The sequence below is a fragment of the Cricetulus griseus genome, chromosome X (genome assembly GCF_003668045.3).
Source record: "Cricetulus griseus strain 17A/GY chromosome X, alternate assembly CriGri-PICRH-1.0, whole genome shotgun sequence".
NCBI classification, from domain to species: Eukaryota; Metazoa; Chordata; class Mammalia; order Rodentia; family Cricetidae; genus Cricetulus; species Cricetulus griseus.
Genome location: NC_048604.1, coordinates 97,636,780 through 97,645,877, shown reverse-complemented (window position 1 = coordinate 97,645,877; position 9,098 = coordinate 97,636,780).

Sequence of the window (9,098 nt, the reverse complement as noted above, 5' to 3'; positions counted from 1 at the left end):
CAGGGAAGCTGCAGCCGCCTTAGCAAAGCAAAATCTCAGAGCTAGCGAGGAAAATGGTTTCCTATTCTCGAGAGATTACAGTGCCCTCAAAGTCTCCCAGATAATCATGGACAGGCAGTGTTCTGCACCCTTCAAAGGCTCCCATCCAACCCTCTCGAGGGGCCCGGTCGAGCCGCGGTGACATTTTTCTTACACGAAAGGGACCTTTAGGAGAGACTGAGCTTTTTTTCTGCCTTAAGCGGGGCCGGCCTTGTAAGCTAAATATAAAGCCTGCGATGGCACAGGCCTTCAGTCCGCCCATGGCCTAAAGCTGACTTAAGTTACTTTTTGTTTGTTCGCCTATTTGCGTCCTTAACACTGGTTTGCTGGCTCCTTGCTGCGGGGGATTCTGTGCCTGTCAGGGCTGACCTATCTCAGTTCCTGCCTAGGCCCCTGCTGAGTCATTCTTGTCACCTGAAGGGGTCCCATCTTGACCCCGCCGCTGGCAGGCTGAACTGGAGAGAGGCTGGACTGGGCTAATCTAGGCCTGCATACCTCAGCTCTGCTTTGCTGTAAAGCTTTACAGCCCCAAGAGTGGGGGGAGGAGGGGGGGCTTTGCAGAGAAGAGAGCCACATGATCCAAAGGGGACTGGAGAGAAATGAGGGTCCGAGCAGAGGGGCCCAGGCGCCTACGCTTAAAAGGAACTGCAGTCTACATCTAGACTCAGAGGCTCTCCTTGAAAAACACCCCCGGAACATTTGTTCCCTTGACAGCTTTCCAAGTGTCTTCATGCTTAAACGCAACCATGCAGATGCCTCGGTGATGCCCTCTTTTCTGATCGGGAAACAAACTCAGACGTTACTCTAGTATGTGGCAGAAACAGTCATATTCCCTTATATAGAAATTTACTGCCTTGGGTCTCTCTTTTCCCATGTGGTACAATTCATTATTATAACGCCCTCCCTCCATGTCAGCTCCAAGAATCTTGCTGGTGACTAACGCTGAGGGGGTGGCTGGAGAGGGGGCGGGTTAGAATGGTGTTTCAGCATGTGTCCTCCGTGTTCTAGAACACGGGTGGTCAAACATTTTCTTTAAAAGGGGCCAGGCGGGCTTCCGTGCTGTAGCACAATAGCCATAGAAAATACGGATAAACCTGGCCATCTTCCAGTAAAACTACAGGCACTGAAATTTGAACTTGGTGTACTTTTTACAGGTCACAAAATACTTTCATTTTTTCCCCAAACACTTGGAAATGGAAAAATCATTTTCTGCTTCGGGGCTATACAAAAGTCGGTGGTGGGTGAGATTTAGTTAAAGGACTGTAGTTTGTCCACCTCCTTCTAATTCATTGTGTCCTACGGCTCTGCTTCAAAGGGAACTTCATGTACTCAGAAAGCCAAGACTTTGGAGGTGATTTTCTTGTCTCTCTTTAATATAATTTACTTATTGTGGTAGGTAGTTATGATTTCCATAACAAATGTTTAAAGGACTGAGAGAGCCTGATTCGGTGGTACATGCCTGTAATCCCAGCACATGGAAGCTGGAGGTACGAGGATCATTTTTTAAAAGTCAGCCTGGAATGCCCAAGAACTTTGTCTCAAAAACCACAGCCAAATCATCCCAGACAATATGAATTTAGTTTAAAATGTGTGCACAAGCACGAGAGGGGGGGAGGGAGGGAGGGACTGACAGAGTGAGTCCTGGAGATCTGACCCAGGGCCTTGCGCATGGCAGGCAAGTGTTTTATACCTGAGCTTCCCAGCTAATTAAATTCTTTATACTGTTTAATCTTACCTTCAAGGCATGAGAAGGAAGCATGGAACAGATATTTAGGGAATTCTGAGATAATTCACTTGCTATGGTATACTAAATCTGAAAGGATCATGTACACCATGTTTTATTAACTTTGGAGGTTCTTTTTTTGTTTGGTTTTGGGTTTTTTTTTTTCTTCTTTGAGATGGGCTCTCTGTAGGACAGGTTGTCCACAAACTTACTTTGTATCCAAGGCTGGCCTTGAGTTCCTCAATCTATGGCTTCTGACTTACTTTGTATCCAAGGCTGGCCTTGAGTTCCTCAATCTATGGCTTCTGACTTACTTTGTATCCAAGGCTGGCCTTGAGTTCCCGAATCTATGGCTTCTGACTTACTTTGTATCCAAGGCTGGCCTTGAGTTCCCGAATCTATGGCTTCTGACTTACTTTGTATCCTAGGCTGGCCTTGAGTTCCCGAATCTATGGTTTCTGACTTACTTTGTATCCTAGGCTGGCCTTGAATTCCCGAATCTATCACTTCTGCCTCCCAAATGCTATGTGCGTCACCACTTCCTTCTTTAACTTTTTTGTTGTTTTTATTACGTTGAATTCATTTTTCCCATCAGGTGCTTTTTTCCATAAAATTATAACACCAGTTTTCTCTTTTGAATTGCTTAACTGTTCAGTTTTGTTTTGCCTGTCTCCCCAAACTCTTCTTTGACACTTTTTTTTTCTGTGGTTATCTCCTTGTTTCTGCTATGCATGTTTAAGTCCTACTGTAAAAGAAAGCACAAATAGTTTGATGCATGAAACATGGATTATCTTAACTAAGGTCCTGTTTAGGGGGCTTTGAAGATAGCCCAGTGGATAAGAGTACTTGCTGTACAAGAAGAGGGAGGCCTTGAGTTTGGGTCCCCAGCACTCAGCAGTACATGGCTTCACTTGCCTTGTCACCCCAATGTAAAGTGGGAGACTACAGAGACATAAACCCTGGGAGCTCCTTAGTCAGCCAGCCCAGACAGCCTATCTGAAACAGCAAGCTTCCAGTGCAGTGAGTCTCTGTCTCACAAAATAAACAGGAAGGCAATGGACAAGGACAGCCAGGTCCTCCTCTGGCCTCTGCATGCATATTTGTGCGTGAGTGCATACATGTGTTTAGGTACCAGTCCTAGTACTCAAAATTACCATAGCAGTCACCCCCATCTTCTTCAAGCTTCACTGACAGTAAATTTTGTAGCCTTGGTGCATGTGTATCATGCATATAAGCTGTACCAAGTGACACGTAATTAGTGCTGACCTTTGATATTGTGATGCACTCTGGTGTTTCATTTCAGTTTTTTTAAAAGACAGATCACCTTCTAAATTGAGTGCATCACTGCACTGAGTCACTGAGTCACAACTTGAAGATTGAAAGACATTCCTGTAGGTTTCAAACCTTTAACTGTCCCCAATCACCCTTTATAAAGCAGCAACATTCCCTAATGTGTCTCCATAAGCAACTGTTTTCTAACCACCTTTGTGTTTTGTTTTTTTCCCTCCTCTTTCTTTCTTTCTTGCTTTCTCTCTTTCTTTTTGTTTGTTTTTCTGAGACCAGGTTGGCCTCAAACTCACAGAGATCTGCCTGTCTCTGCTTCACTTCCTGGCTATTTTTTTTTCTTTTATACCTCCTGGCTCATGTTTGTCCTCTACACTGGACCATAAATTTGAGAACTTTGTTCTGTTACACCCACCCCTAGCACCTGGATGACAATTTACTAGGTGAAGAAGGTGAGGCAAACTAAGCTCTTGAGTGTAGTACTTGCAATTTGAATTATTTGGTCTTAGATCAAGACAACATGTATGGCTGAGCGGTGGTGATGCACAACTTTGATCCCAGCACTAGGAAGGCAGAGGCAGGTGGATCCTAAGTTCCAGGCCAGCCGTTTGGTGGTGGTGGTGGGGCGACAACATGTATGCTAGCATGAAGTATTTATTGAAATTGAGAGGGAGCAATAATACCAGAACATAGCTTCTGAGTGATTGTGTGTTTATTAACAACACTGACTCATTAGCCCAGGGCATAATTATTAGCTATTCAGAAATTATTTTGGAATCCCTACTGTGTGCCCAATTATGCTGTAGAAATTGGAGACACATGGATAAAAAAGAAATACTGAGATCTCACTTTTTTTGTTTGTTGTTTTTTGAGATAGGGTTTCTCTCTGTAGCCTTGACTCTCCTGGAACTGCCTATGTGGAGCAGGCTGGCCTGCCTCTGCCTCCTGAAAGCTTGGAATAGAGGCACGGGCCACCACCACCCGGGGAGATCTCACTCTTTGTCCTGTTCCTTGTTTGTTTTTTCTGGGGCTGTAACTTTGCAGTGGAGCCACTACTTGGCTTGTGAAAGGATCTAAGTCTCATCTCCATCGAGGCAAAACAATAGCAATGCCCAGCAAGCGAAATTCCTTTGCTGAAAAGTCTACAGATTATGCAAACAAAAGAAAACAATTAAAGGACACCTATTGTGATTCAAGCTAAATTGTTTTCATTGGGTTGAAGAGTTGGCTCAGTGGTTAAGGACTAGGGCAGCTCTTCCAGAGGAACCAGCATCAACCATGGCTCACAACCGTAACTCCAGCTCCAGGGAATCTGGCCTCCAAACGTAACCAGGCATGCTTGTGCTGCACATACATATACATGAAAGCAAAACATCCACACACATAAAATGTTTTTAAACTTTAAAAAGAATTTATTGCCAGGCAGTTGTGGCACACACCTTTAATCCCAGCACTCAGGAGGCTGAGGCAGGAGGATCTCTGTGAGTTCGAGACTAGCTTGGTCTACAAGAGCTAGTTCCAGGACAGCCTCCAAAGCCACAGAGAAACCCTGCCTTGAACCCCCACCCCCAAAAACAAGAATTAAAAAAACAGGGGGGCTGGAGAGATGGCTCAGCGGTTAAGAGGACTGACTGCTCTTCCAGAGGACCCTGGTTCAATTCCCAGCAACCACACGACAGCTCACAGCTGTCTGTAACTAACTCCGTTCCTGGGGACCCTGACACCCATGGCAAAACACCGATGTACATAAAATAAAAAAATTAATAAAAACAGAATTTAAAGAAATTAAAAAAAAAACAGTTTTCAAGTTGGGTGTGATGATGTACCTTTACTCCCAGCACTTGGGAGGCAGAGGCAGGAAGGTCTCTATGAGTTTGAGGCCAGTCTGGTCTACATATTGAATTCCAGGGCCCTAGAGCTGCATAGTGAGACCTTATCTTGAAACAAACAAAAAGAACCCCCCCATCAGTTTTCATCCAAATCCTTAGGAGCAAATAAAAAAAAAACAAAAAACAAAACTAATGTACCAATTGCCAATGTCTCTTTGTTCTCAGATGAAGAACTTTTTTTTTTTTTAACTAATTCATTCATTCAGTTTTTGCAGTACTGGGGATTGAACCCTGGAACTCACACATGCCAGGCAAGCACACTACCACTGAGCTACATTTGTAGTTTAGAATGATGATTACTTCATCCTTCATATATTGCCCTATTTTAAAATTTCCTCCAATGGACACATAATGCTTTTGTAATTGGGAAAAATGCCATGCCCTTTAGAAAAACTATAGAAGGGAATGGCAAAGGAGTAATACAGATGACAGAAGTTATCTTTGTGTGACAGAATTGCAAGTAATTATCTTAAATGCTGTTTAAGGTAATTATGCAAGCGAGTTGAAGGAAAATGACTATGATTGAAAATACACTGCTTGTTTGAACTTCACACTCTTTCATTCACTGTTAGGATATTAGTTAAAGTAATTGTTTTCTATGCATACATGCATTAATAGTTAACTTTTGTGGGGCTTCCCTGTGTGCTCTAAAAGACCAGCTTATCCTTTTGTGCTAGCTAGCTGTTAATGTTAAGCAACACAGAGCCTCATATTGGTTCATTGGTGACAGCAAATAAAGGAAATGACCTAGACTAGAATTACTGGGGCTTAGACTTAGAATCATTGGGGCGTAGTAAATAAATATTTGTCGAACGAAAAATAATGAATATGAAACTCCTCCTGGATTTGTTCCATCCAGTAAGCAGAGATAAGAAGGTATCACAAGAAAAGCAATTTTGTTTCTTTAAATGTATTTATTCTTATTTTATGTACATTGGTGTTTTGCCTGCATGTATGTCTCTGTGAGAGTGTCAGATCTTGGAGTTACAGACAGTTGTCAGATGCCATGTGGGTGTTGGGAATTGAACCAGGGTCCTCTGGAAGAACAGTCAGTGCTCTTAACTGCTGAGCCATCTCTCCAGCCCTATTTTATTTTAGTTTTGAAACAGGTCTTGCTATATAGCCCTGGCTAGCCTGTAACTCATATAGACCAGGCTAGTCTCAACTTTGGGCAGTCTTCCAGCCTGCCCTCCCAGTAAGGGATTATAGCCATTTGCCATCATGCCCAGTCCCAACAGTATTTATTTACTTATTCAGACAAGGTCTCACTATTGCCCAGTCTGGCTTTTGAGTCTGTGATTCTCCTGCCTCAACCTCCTGAGGGCTGCTGGGATTACAGGCCTGCATCACCACTCCCAGTTAAAACCTTATTTTCCTTTTTATTTTAATTGACAAATGATAATTGCATATATTTATTGGGTACAATGTGATGTTTTGATCTATCTATCTATCTATCGTGGAATAATTAAGTCAAACAAATCTGTTGCATCAGATACCAATTTTTGTGATTAAAACATTGAAAATCTATTCTTTTAGCAATTTTGAAATATACAATGAATTGTTTAGTTTGACAACTTTCTGTACCATAGATTACTGCAGTTTTTTCCTCCTGTTTAACTGTAGAGTGTTTTAAGATGACTCTGAACTTTCTAACATTAGCAGATTGAATACAACACATTCTTTTCTTTCCAGTGCTGGACATTGAACCCAAAGCCTTGCACATGGCAGGAAAGTACTTTATCACTGAGCTACATCTTCAACAAAAAGGCATTCTTATTTACAACTGAAGACCTCTTCTAAAATTCATTGAAGTGAACGTTTGTTTCATTGCCAGCCACCATCCAGTGCTTCCTACATGAGATAGTTCTTTTAGGTGAACCAGTTTCAGTGTAAAAGGACTGTCTATCAGGATATCCAGATGTCCACCAGCCAAGGGGTAGGCACTTGACCCCAGCAGACCACACCCTTCCTGGAATGTGGATTCCATGCATGTGAACAGAAGGGCCCTCCGGGAGGTGGGCCCCTCTTTCCAGCTCTCTGGAATGGCTGTTTCCCACCCTTTCAAGATCAACCCTTTCAATTCTGTGAGCTGCTTAGCCCCTTCCGGAGATTCCTCCTTTTCCTGAACTTAGCCTGAGTCTCCATTCGTTGCTTATTGACAAAGAACTCCAGTATTTGCCTAGATTTGTCCGTTTTTGAATTCCATCCACCACAGATCATCCCGCATAAGGATAGTTTAAGATGTAGATAAGATAGACACAGGGCAGAAAAGTTGCTGCTAGGCATGGTGGTTGTGCTGGCTAGTTTTATGTCAACTCGACAGAAGTTAGAGTCATTGGAAAGGAGGGAACCACAATTGAGAAAATGCCTCCATAAGATCAGGTTGCAGGCAAATCTATAGAGCATTTTTAAAAATAGCAATGATTTAGGAGGGCCCAACCCATTATGGGTGGTGCCATCCCTCGCCTGGTGGTTCAGGGTTCTATAAGAAAGTAGGCTGATCAGGCTATGACAAGCAAGCCAGTAAACAACACCCTCCATGACTTCTGTATTAACTTCAGCCTCTAGGTTCCTGCTCTGTTTGAATTCCAGTTCTGACTTCCCTCAATGATGAACAGTGATGTGGAAGCATAAGCCAAACAAACCCTTTCCTCAACTTGTTTTTGATTAAGATATTTCATCATAGATTAGTAACCCTAACTAAGACAAACCTGTTATTCCAAAACTTGGGGCCTGGAGGCAGGAGGATCAGGAGTTTAAGGCCATCCTTAGCTACATAGTGAGTTTGAAGCCAGCCTGGGCTACATAGGAACCTGTGTCAATAATTCATTTTAAATTAGAAATTTGCAAATTTTGTTTGTAATTGTGTAAAACATTCTGGAAAAACAAAAGCTATGCTGAGTATTTCAAATGCTGCCAATTCCATTTAGGTAGGTATTTGGGTACATAGCCTTCTACTAAAGGCTCAAAGCAGGAAAAGAAAGGTAACCCAGTTATTTGCTAGAACTTCCAATTCTCCTAGGAAGCAGCTACCTTGTCTGTCTGGCTGCTGCAAGGCCTCAATGGAAGCACTCTCATCATCAACCTCAGATGTCTGTAACAGCTAACACTCAATGAAGGCTCAGAGCACAAAAGCTGGTGGGTCCTGCTAGCTCTATGGGGCCATGACATGGAGATATTTGGAAAGCTGAAAGAAGGCAGAGGCTTGAGTCATGGTGGATTGGGAACCTGTCAATCAGAAGTTCCTTTTTCCTCCCCTCCAATATCTCCACAAAACCTTGTGCTAATGGGATCTAATGAGAAGACAATCTGCATGGGAGTTTCAAGAAAGCAATTCATAGCTCCAACATCTCTGAATAGAATAAACATAGTTATCTGTGAGCTGACAGGAGTGGGGCAAATAACCACCACCAAAGCTCACCTTAATTTTAGGAGGATCAGTAACAGTTTTTGAAAATAGAATTCCCCAGCTAATTGGAATTTTTCAATATAGTCCTGGCTGAATGAAATTAGATTGTTATTGGGCTATCCTGAAAGACCTAAAGGCACAAATTTGGAACCCATACATTCTCTAGCCTTTACTGATAGCATTTAGACATCAGTTAGAAAATTTGTCTCTCTATGCATATGTATGAAGTGAAGGAGGCAAGATTGTTCTGTTTACTACAGAGAGGAACCTAGCATTTATGTAAAGCTATCATAGTCATCAAAAGGTCTGTGATTGTTAGGTTGTTTACAAATTCCTGTTGAAAATTGCTTTTCAAAATACACTAGAAAAGGTCTGGGATTGTAACTCAGTGGCCACACTTCCCAAGTGTGAACAAGGTTCTGCGTTTTATTCCTAGAGACAAAATGGAGCTGTTGGAAGAAAAACTAGAAAAATTGGTTGTGATCACTGAAAAAAAATGTGTTGGAATGTCTTAACAGAATGTATGCATACTTCAAATGTATAGCTTTATCAAACTAACAGATTTTTATTCGGAAAATCTGCAGTTACTGAAAAGCTGAGATTAATCAATACAAGGTTAAATTTTTGTTGTGGTTTTCTTTTTTAGTTTACTTTTATGTGTACAGATGTTTTGCCTGCAGGAATATCTGTGTACTATCTGTATGCCCAGTGCCCTTATAGGCTAGAAGAGGGAGTCAGGTCTCCTGGAACCAGA